A 10,608-nucleotide genomic window follows, 5' to 3' on the forward strand; every position below is an offset into this window, starting at 1 on the left:
CAGTGTTATCACACACATCTGGAACACTGTTATCACCCACACCCAGAACACAGTTATCACACACATGCGGAACACTGTTATCACACACACCTTGAACACTGTTATCACCCACACCCAGAACACTGTTATCACACACACCCAGAACACTGTTATCACCCACACCGGGAATACTGTTATCACCCACACCCAGAACACTGTTTTCTCCCACACCCGGAACACTATTATCACACACAGCTGGAACACTGTTATCAGTCACACCCGGAACACTGTTATCCCACACTCAGAACACTGCTATCATCCTCACCCAGAGCACTGTTATCATCCACACCAAGGAAAACTATTGTCACCCACACCCAGAACAGTGTTATCACCCACACCCAGAACATTGTTATCACCCACACCCAGAACAGTGTTATCACCCACACCCAGAACAGTGTTATCACACATAACCAGAACACTGTTATCACACATACCCTGAACACTGTTATCACCCACATCTGGAACACTGTTGTCACCCACACCCGGAATACAGTTATTACACACACCCAGAACAGCGTAATCACCCATACTCAGAACACTGTTATCACCCATACCCAGAACACTGTTATCACCCACACCAAGAATACTGTTATCACCCACACCCAGAACAGTGTTATCACGCACACACGAAACACTGTTATCACCCACACCCGGAACACTGTTGTCACCCTCACCTAGAACACTGTTATCACCCACACCCAGAACACTGTTCTCACCCACACCCGGAACACTGTTGTCACCCACACCCAGAACACTGTTCTCATCCACACCCAGAACACTGTTATCACCCACACCCAGAACACTGTTCTCACCCACACCCAGAACACAGTTATCACACACACCCGGAACACTGTTATCACCCACACCGGGAATACTGTTATCACACACACCCAGAACACTGTTATCACCCACACCCAGAACACTGTTATTACCCACACCCAGAACACTGTTATTACCCACACCCAGAACACTGTTATTACCCACACCCAGAACACTGTTATCACCCACACCCAGAACACTGTTATTACCCACACCCTGAATTCCTGTTACTCCCACACCTGTAACGATGGTTCTGATTGTCTGCCCTCTGTGCAAAGTTGAATTTGTGTCATCCACGCCTTTCTTCGCTCTAGTTTAATGTCTTCTGGCGCTCTCCCAGATATCCTTGATATACTCCTGTTGCCCTTTGCCCTGCTCTCCCTCACCTTGTCGCCAGCATCTCGATCTTCTGTTCTCTCCCTTCAGTTTGAAATTCATAGCCACTTCCTGTCTATATCTGGGCTCCCTGCTAGCCCCTGCACCATCTGTGGTCTCAGCTCTGCTCTTCATCAGGTCTATCATCCTTGTCTAATTTTAATTGCCCCACTAATGGGGCACATGCTTCAAGCTGATTGGCGTTGATGCTCTAAGACTGCCCTGTAAACTCTCTGTTTCCCTGTGCTGCTTTAAAACGCTCTTTAACTTTCCCTTTTTTGAGTAACTGTTTGCTCACTTCTTCTCATCCTGTCCTAGAGGCTCCGTGTTCCGGTTAGATTGACAGTGCCCTTCCCTTCCCATCAGAAAGGTGCTATAGAATGCCAAGTGTTGTTGATGCATTGCCCCAAACACTGGTCACCATAGAAACAATGAGTAAAGCCACACAATTAAGCTCCTATTTGCAAAGTTTTTAATTAACAAAAACATCTCCACTGGCATTATTTGTAACATAGTGTACACAGTTATCATGTCAATGTATTAATTTAGCAGTTGCCAGACAGGGTTCAGTATTATGATGCATTCCCCATTCAGTCCTGGTATCACAGAACAGCTGGTTGCAAAAGCTATCTTCCACTTAACTTTGGCCTTGATTTCCCATTTGCGTTGGAGTTGTCAGTCATCCTTATGACCCCTTCTTCCTCAGTGCCACGTCCCCATTCTCCAGAGACTCCCCAGCCCTCCATGTGAATTAGGCAGAGTAAAAAGTGCTGAGAGTGTGGAGAATCCAGGAAACCATCAGGAGGCTGTGCTCAACAATCAGAGCTGGGACGTCCCCCCTGACTGATCTGCTCTGTTGCGACCAGAATCCCAATTGAGCACTGGGGCCGATATGAGACTGAGTGTGGATGTTAGGGGCTCCTCACAAAGGCACCAGTGAGTCAAGTAACTCCATCCCACTCCTTGGGTGCAGCTTTCCTGACTGAAACACCTTTTGCCACAAGACGCTCTCCAGGGTTCAACATGCTGCACTTGAGCTTCACTATTTCTTCCTCAGGAGGGCAGGGTTGTGAAACCGACTGTGTCAGAAGAAGCTGGTGACTGGTGAGTGGCATAGTGGCTCAGTGGTTAGCACTGCTGCCTCACAGTGCCAGGGACCCAGGTTCGATTCCACCCTTGGACAGACTATCTGCGTGGAGTTTGCACATTCTTCCTGTGTCTGTGCGGGTTCTCCGGGTGCTCCAGTTTCCTCCCACTGTCCTAGGATGTGCAAGTCAGGTGGATTGGCCATGCTACATTGTCCATAGTGTCCAGGATGCGCAGACTATGCAGATTAGCCATGGGAAATGCAGGGTTACAGGGATTGGGTCTTTGGAGGGTCAGTGTTGACTTGATGGACGGAATGGCCTGCTTCCACACTGTAGGGAATCTATGGTCCTCAGTAATGCCTGGCTATAGCTGACACAAAAGTCTGAAATATTCATAAAGCTATAAGGATTACAGAAGGAACGGTTCCAGTGGCTTCCCAGCTGAGTTGTGTATTCTCCAGTACTTGTTCCATGCCAACATAAGACTAGCAGAAGTAGGCCATTCAGCCCATCAAGTTTATTCCACTCTTCAATCAGTTCATGGCTGAGCGACTCCACCTTTCTGCCTTCTCTCCATAGCCCTTGGTTCCCTTCCGGATTAAAAAGCTTGTGGCATTTCTAACGTGCTCCTAACTCGGGACGTTCTGATGCCCAGGTGTAAACAGAACCACGATGTACCATCAAACAGGAGGCTTGATGCACTCATTCTGGGTGGTACGTCTCTGCCGAAGCTGGGGTCTAGGGCCCGGTAATACCCTTACATCCATGCTTTGTCAGGCCCAGCTCAACAGGCAGCTCACAGCCTGTTCTAGGACTGCTCCCAGACTAGGCAAGGCCCTTACTGATATAGCGGGGCTGTTAGTTGAGACACCATGTTCTATTTACAGTCTCTGTTAAACAGATTGAGCAGAATTGCAATTCTCAAATGGCCCACATTAGCCACAAAGAGCACAGAACCCAATGTCACCTTCTCCACCGTCACAAACAGCAGTTTGGCCTCAGGGTGCACCATTCCAACAGGAAGAGAGAGCAGCAGCTCGCTCTCAGACCTCTATCAACAGGTTCACCCCACTTTCCCCCAGTCCCTGTTCGACGGGGACACAATAGACTGGGGATCTGTGATACTCACTACCCAGACAGACTGTGCCAAAGATCCAAACTTGGCAATCATGTAACCTTTCTTTTTACACAGTGTCAGCTTACCCCATTACCACACTGCCCACCATCAAACACACCCAGGGAAAGGGACAGCATGGGGTTAGATACAGAGTAAACCTCCCTCTACACTGCCCACCACCAAACACTCCCAGGGCAGGGACAGCACGGGGTTAGATACAGAGTAAACCTCCCTCTACACTGTTCCCATCAAACACTCCCAGGGACAGGGACAGCATAGGGTTAGATACAGAGTCAACCTCCCTCTACACTGCCCACCACCAAACACTCCCAGGACAGGGACAGCACGGGGTTAGATACAGAGTAAATCTCCCTCTACACTGCCCACCATCAAACACTCTCAGGGACAGGGACAGGGACAGCACAGGGTTAGATACAGAGTAAACCTCCCTCTACACTGTCCCCATCAAACACTCCCAGGGACAGGGACAGCATGGGGTTAGATACAGAGTCAACCTCCCTCTACACTGCCCACCACCAAACACTCCCAGAGACAGGGACAGCACAGGGTTAGATACAGAGTAAACCACCCTCTACACTGTCCCCATCAAACACTCCCAGGGACAGGGACAGCATGGGGTTAGATACGAGTAAAACTCCCTCTACACTGTCCCCATCAAACACTCCCAGAGACAGGGACAGCATGGGGTTAGATACAGAGTAAACCTCCCTCTACACTGTTCCCATCAAACACTCCCAGGGACAGGGACAGCATGGGGTTAGATACAGAGTCAACCTCCCTCTACACTGCCCACCACCAAACACTCCCAGGACAGGGACAGCACGGGGTTAGATACAGAGTAAATCTCCCTCTACACTGCCCACCATCAAACACTCTCAGGGACAGGGACAGCACAGGGTTAGATACAGAGTAAAACTCCCTCTACACTGTCCCCATCAAACACTCCCAGGGACAGGGACAGCACAGGGTTAGATACAGAGTAAACCACCCTCTACACTGTCCCCATCAAACACTCCCAGGACAGGGACAGCACGGGGTTAGTTAGATTCAGAGTAAATCTCCTTCTACACTGTCCTCATCAAACACTCCCAGGGACAGGGACAGCACGGGGTTAGATACAGAGTAAATCTCCCTCTACACTGCCCACCATCAAACACTCCCAGGACAGGGACAGCACAGGGTTAGATACAGAGTAAATCTTCCTCTACACTGTCCCCATCAAACACTCCCAGGACAGGGACAGCACAGGGTTAGATACAGAGTAAATCTTCCTCTACACTGTCCCCATCAAACACTCCCAGGACAGGGACAGCACAGGGTTAGATACAGAGTAAATCTCCCTCTACACTGTCCTCATCAAACACTCCCAGGACAGGGACAGCACGGGGTTAGATACAGAGTAAACCTCCCTCTACACTGTCCCCATCAAACACTCCCAGGACAGGGACAGCATGGGGTTAGATACAGAGTAAATCTCCTTCTACACTGTCCTCATCAAACACTCCCAGGACAGGGACAGCACGGGATTAGATACAGAGTAAAGCCCCCTCTACACTGTCCTCATCAAACACTCCCAGGACAGGGACAGCACGGGGTTAGATACAGAGTAAAGCTTCCTCTACACTGCCCACCATCAAACACTCCCAGGACAGGGACAGCACGGGGTTAGATACAGAGTAAAGCCTCCTCTACACTGTCTTCATCATACACTCCTATGATAGCAACAGTTGGATACAAAGTAGATCATCTTCCATAACTTCAGAATTGGCCTCAGTGTTAACCTGAAATAAATAACCCCTTACCCATCATGCTTTAATGGGGTTGGCAATCAGCATGAGAGCAGGGAGACCCTCTGCTGCAGTCTCTAACTGGACTGTTCATGTTACCCCGTGTCCCAGTCATCAACAAAATGTCTTCAAATCAGGATTCCTGAACAGGGAGCTGGTCCCTGACCCTGTTTACAGCAAACTAGGATGATGTACAGTGCCTCAGAGGATAGTCATTTGGTTAGTTACTGGCAAATTTGCACGAATACACACTGCATTTTACTGGAAGACTCAATGGCAAGGAGAATATGGCTCTGTACGAAACAGTCACGACAACCCGGCAGCATGTGGACTGTTCCGTCACTGAGAGGTACACGTGGGAAAGGAGTTCATATGGACGAGAGTCACAGATATTCAGTGTGGGTCAGTACCCTGCCCTGGGGTGGGGGGAGGGGCCATCGAGGTCAGTGCCAGGCACTCGGTCATGTGACCCAGCGAGGACAACCAAGGAGTTGCCAGTCCCTCACAGGGTCGGATAAACCAACAGCCTCCCCGATAGACACAATGGGAAGGTGGCAATCAGGCCTGGTGGTTCGGCAGGGTCGGGTCAGAGGGATGGTCGGGAGGAGTTGTGGAGGGACAGTGGATGGGAGGTTATAGTGCTGGGGTTTGGCGGGGTGCTGGGTAGGAGTCGCAGGGTCCTGTTATACCTCCTGCTGGCATGGAAATCCCTATCGATACTGAGTCCGAGGTGAATCCACGAGGAAGAACTGGGAACACCGACAGCTGTCGAATTCAGAACGTGGAGGATGGATTTCTCTGGTAACGTGGCCCAGGCAGGAAATAGTTACATATCCCACGACACTTCTCTACATCTGCAAAATAATAAAAAAAATTAATACACTGGCATCAGCAACGGTGGGACTGTGGTGTTCACAATGACAAATGACGCACTGGCAGCATCCACCAAATCAAGATTGAGGGCACTGGGGACACCAATACAATAGGAACCAGCTCCATTGACAGTCGAAATACTGGTGCCATGAGGGCTGCATTGTTTACACAGGCGTTGGCATCGGCAGTAGGCAATAGACCAACCTGTTCCATATTAAAGCAAAAACAAACTGACAGCATTCAGCAGGTCTGGAAGCAACCGTTGGCAAAGGAAGCACAGGTTAGGATTTCAGGTCAATGACCAGTCCCAGTCGGGACTCGGAAAAGTTCGGGGATGTCAGCAAGTTTTAAGCAAGCGATTGGGGAGGGTGGGAGTTGGAAAAATAAGAGCCAAGCAAAAGCTTGGATTTCCTCCAGGCGCTCCGGTTCCCTCCACGGGATGAGCAAACGAGGTGGATTCGTCACAGGTATTGCAGGTTTATGGAGATTGGGTGCGGGGGCTGGGGGTGCTGTATCTGGGTCGGATGCACTTCAGAGGGACCATGTGAACTCGATGGGCCGAATAGCCTGCCTTCACACTGGAGGGATTCTGTGATTCAACGGTATAATCCAGTGGGGGGCAGTCGAAATCAAATGGCAAAAGGGACAATGCTGGAGCACAGAGAAACATGGTCACTGACAGCTAACTGACCAACCTGTAGGAGTGCTACATTTGCCCCCTATAATCCTCTGGCAACTCCTCCATATCTCGGGAAAATTTTGGCAAATCCATTCATTATACTCACACTCCCTCACCCCCCCGCCACACAACTCCTTGAGGAATCTAGATGTCAGCAATCCAGACCCAGGTGGATCCTCACTCTAAGCACTGTCATTCTATCATGTAGAACCCATCAATCTTTACCATGATGGTGGCTCAGTGGTTAGCACTGCGGCCTCACAGCGCCAGGGACCCAGGTTCGATTCCAGCCTCGGGTGACTGTCTGTGTGGAGTTTGCACATTCTCCCCGTGTCTGTGTGGGCTCCCTCTGGGTGCTCCGGTTTCCTCCCACAGTCCAAAGGTGTGCAGGTTAGGTAGATTAGCCATGCCAAATTGCCCATAGTGTCCAGGGATGTGTGGGTTAGGTGGATTAGCCCTGGGAAATGCAGGGTTACAGGGATCGAGTAGGAGGGCGGGATGCTCTTCTGAGGGTCGGTGTGGACTCAGTGGGCCGAATGACCTGCTTCCACACTCTACGGATTCTGTGATACCATTTCAAATGGTAATTTATCTGTGTCCGCTGCCTCAGCGAACACTCATATTGAGTATTTATTAAGTATTCAAGCCTTCCCAAATCATTACTCCAACTGACCTCCCTCTACATCTCTCCCTGCACTTTTTTGAAAACTGAAACCATGATTATTAAGCATCTTTGTCCTCACCATTTGAAATCCTATTTGCATAGTACACCCCCTTCTAAACCTACCCCGGTCTAATATGGAGCTACCACTTTTACAGAGTCATAGAGATGTACAGCACAGAAACAGACCCTTCGGTCAACCCATCCATGCCGACCTGATATCCCAACCCAATCTAGTCCCACCTGCCAGCACCCGGCCCATATCCCTCCAAACCCTTCCTATTCATATACCCATCCAAATGCCTCTTAAATGTTGCAATTGTACCAGCCTCCACCACTTCCTCTAGCAGCTCATTCCATACACACACCACCCACTGTGTGGAAAAGATTCCCCTTAGGTCTCTTTTATATCTTTCCCTGGACCTTTGCCCTCTAGTTCAGGACTCCCCCACCCAAGGGAAAAGACCGTTTCTATTTACTGTATCCATGCCCCTCATGATTTAATAAACCTCTATAAGGTCACCCTCAGACTTTTGCCTCAGAGGATGGTCATTCAACAGGAAGTGTCTCAAGGGGAGGGGGAGAGTGTCTGAGGGTGGGTGTGTCTGAGGGGAAGTGAATCTGAGTGGAGGGGGATGTCAGTCTCGGGGGGAGTGTCTAAGGGGAGGGGCAGAGAGTCTGGGGGGCATTGTGATTGGAGGGTCAGAGACTCTTAGGAGAGGAGGAGATTATCTGAGGGGAAGGGGAGAGTGACTGAGGGGAGGGGAGAATGTGTGAGGGTAAGGGTGAGAGAGTCTGAGGGGCGGGGGGGAGTCTGAGGGGCTGGGGAGAGTCTGAGGAGTGGAGAGTCTGAGGGGGGAGAGTCTGGGGGAGGGGAGAGTCTGAGGAGAGGGGGAGAGTCTGAGGGGAGAGGAGAGTCCGAAGGGAGGGGGAGAGTCTGAGGGGAGGGGGAAGAGTATCTGAGTTGAGAGGGGAGGGTGTCTGAGGGGAGGGGGAGAGAGTCTGAGGGGGAAGAGTCTGAGGGGAGGGGGAGTCTGAGGCGGGAGAGTCTGAGGAGGAGAGGGTCTGAGGGGGGTAAGAGTCTGAGGGGAGAGGAGAGTCTGAGGGGGAGGAGTCTGAGGCAGAGGAGTCTGAGGAGGGGAGAGTCTGAGGGGGAGGAGTCTGAGGCAGAGGAGTCTGAGGAGGGGAGAGTCTGAGGGGCAGGGGACAGTCTGAGGAGGGGAGAGTCTGAGGGGAGGGGAGAGGCTGAGGGGGAGGAGTCTGAGGCAGAGGAGTCTGAGGAGGGGAGAGTCTGAGGGGCAGGGGAGAGTCTGAGGAGGGGAGAGTCTGAGGGGAGGGGAGAGTGTCTGAAGGGAGATGGACACAATGAGGTGACCGAGATCAGGCCTGGGGAAGGTGGTGTAGCTGTCTGTGTCCATTCATAGACATAAGACTTTCTCTGAGCTATGGGCATGGCACGAGCTAATGTTGTACAAACAAATTGTTGACAATAATTTGATGGCTTTGCTTTCGTTCAAAAGCAGGAACACACTAACTGGCACAGCTAACACAGAATCAGTTCCCAAAACTGAGGGTTGCTTGGTTTCTATTTGTGAAAAAAAAGGAAGCATTTACATTGATTAATCTTAATTTGGTTGTTGAGCGTATCATCCTCATTAGCCAATGCAGAGATTTGACTGAATAAAGATTTGTACATCTGTTGTCATACACTGTGCACATATGTGGGCAGCACGGTGGCACAGTGGTTAGCACTGCTGCCTCGCAGCGCCGGAGACCCAGGTTCAATTCCCGTGTGGAGTTTGCACATTCTCCCCGTGTCTACGTGGGTTTCCTCCGGGTGCTCCGGTTTGCTCCCACAGTCCAAAGATGTGCAGGTCAGGTGAATTGGCCATGCTAAATTGCCCGTAGTGTTAGGTAAGGGGTAGAGGTAGAGGTAGAGGTAGAGGTAGAGGTAGAGGTAGAGGTAGAGGTAGAGGTAGAGGTAGAGGTGGGTTACGCTTCGGCGGGGCGGTGTGGACTTGTTGGGCCGAAGGGCCTGTTTCCACACTGTAAGTAATCTAATCTAATCATCTAATATACACACACACACACACACACACACGCTACAGACACGCGCTCACACACACATGCACATACACAACATGGGTGCTCAGGAAAATATAAGCACTACCACAAAAGCAGGTAAAGAGATTTGACAGCAGCTCAGGTTTGAGGCCTGGCTTAGAGAATGGGAACTGTCTGGATTACCAAGAGCTGGCAGAAGCTCAATGGATCGAATGGCCTCCTCACATGTAATGACTGGATGTGATATGATGTGTGAGACTCAATGAGAGATTTCAGACAGTGGAGAGTATTGGGAGTAAGGATTCAGCAATGGGATTTTATCAGGAAGGATGGAGCCTGGGAGCAGTCCGAGAACTGTTGCGAAACAGCAGATGACCATTCATGCCATTGAGCTCGTGCTGGGAATAAGAATTATCGGCCAACTGTGAATGTGTCATGAAAGAAAACCCCAACACGCAACAGAAGGACATTAGCATGGCACCCGGGGGCTGACTGGGTCAGCTAGATATTTGGCAGTGTGTGCATCATCCTGACACACAGACAGAGACAAAGATAGACACAGACAGAGACACAGTAATAGACAGAGACACGTGGTGCCACAGTGGTTGAGTGGTTAGCACTGCTGCCTCACAGCACCAGGGACCCAGGTTCAATTCCAGCTTCAGGTGACTGTCTGTGTGGAGTTTGTACATTCTCCCAGTGTCTGCGTGGGTTTCCTCCCACAGCCCAAAGTTGTGCAGGTCAGGTGAAATGGCTATGCTCGATCGCCCATAGTGTCCAGGGATGTCTTGGTTAGGTGGGTTAGCCTTGGGAAATGTAAGAGGATAGGGTAAAGGGGTGGGTCTGGGTGAGATGGTTTCCAGTGACTTGGTGCGGGCTTGATGGGCCAAATGGCCTGATTCCACATTACAAGGATTCTATTTAAAATTTACAGAGACACACACAGATGGAGTTGTTCTTACCTGACACACCCTTCCTTCAGGACACTGTGCTGTCACCCTCTATGCTAATTGGCTGCCAGTCAGATTGGTGTGAAGCTCCTGTCAGGAACAGCAGCCTGCGAGGGGCCCCTGTCTCCCTGCTCA

The 10,608-nt window shown here is 50.5% G+C and overlaps 1 protein-coding gene across 1 annotated transcript in view; it reads right to left on the bottom strand.

The window, feature by feature from the left end:
• Window positions 1–4,925: 4,925 nt before the first annotated feature.
• The window catches only part of LOC140463811 (pre-mRNA splicing regulator USH1G-like), a 41,981-nt gene continuing 36,298 nt past the window's right edge, over window positions 4,926–10,608 (bottom strand). The window contains exons 2-3 of the mRNA XM_072558153.1: window positions 10,486–10,608; window positions 4,926–6,100 (exon numbers count right to left, since the gene is read on the bottom strand). The exon at window positions 10,486–10,608 is cut by the window's right edge and continues 1,238 nt beyond it. The gene's annotated coding sequence lies outside the window, so the exon portion shown is untranslated. The remainder of the gene's footprint in view (window positions 6,101–10,485) is intronic.

Source organism: Chiloscyllium punctatum, chromosome 39 (genome assembly GCF_047496795.1).
Source record: "Chiloscyllium punctatum isolate Juve2018m chromosome 39, sChiPun1.3, whole genome shotgun sequence".
In the NCBI taxonomy this organism is placed as follows: Eukaryota; Metazoa; Chordata; class Chondrichthyes; order Orectolobiformes; family Hemiscylliidae; genus Chiloscyllium; species Chiloscyllium punctatum.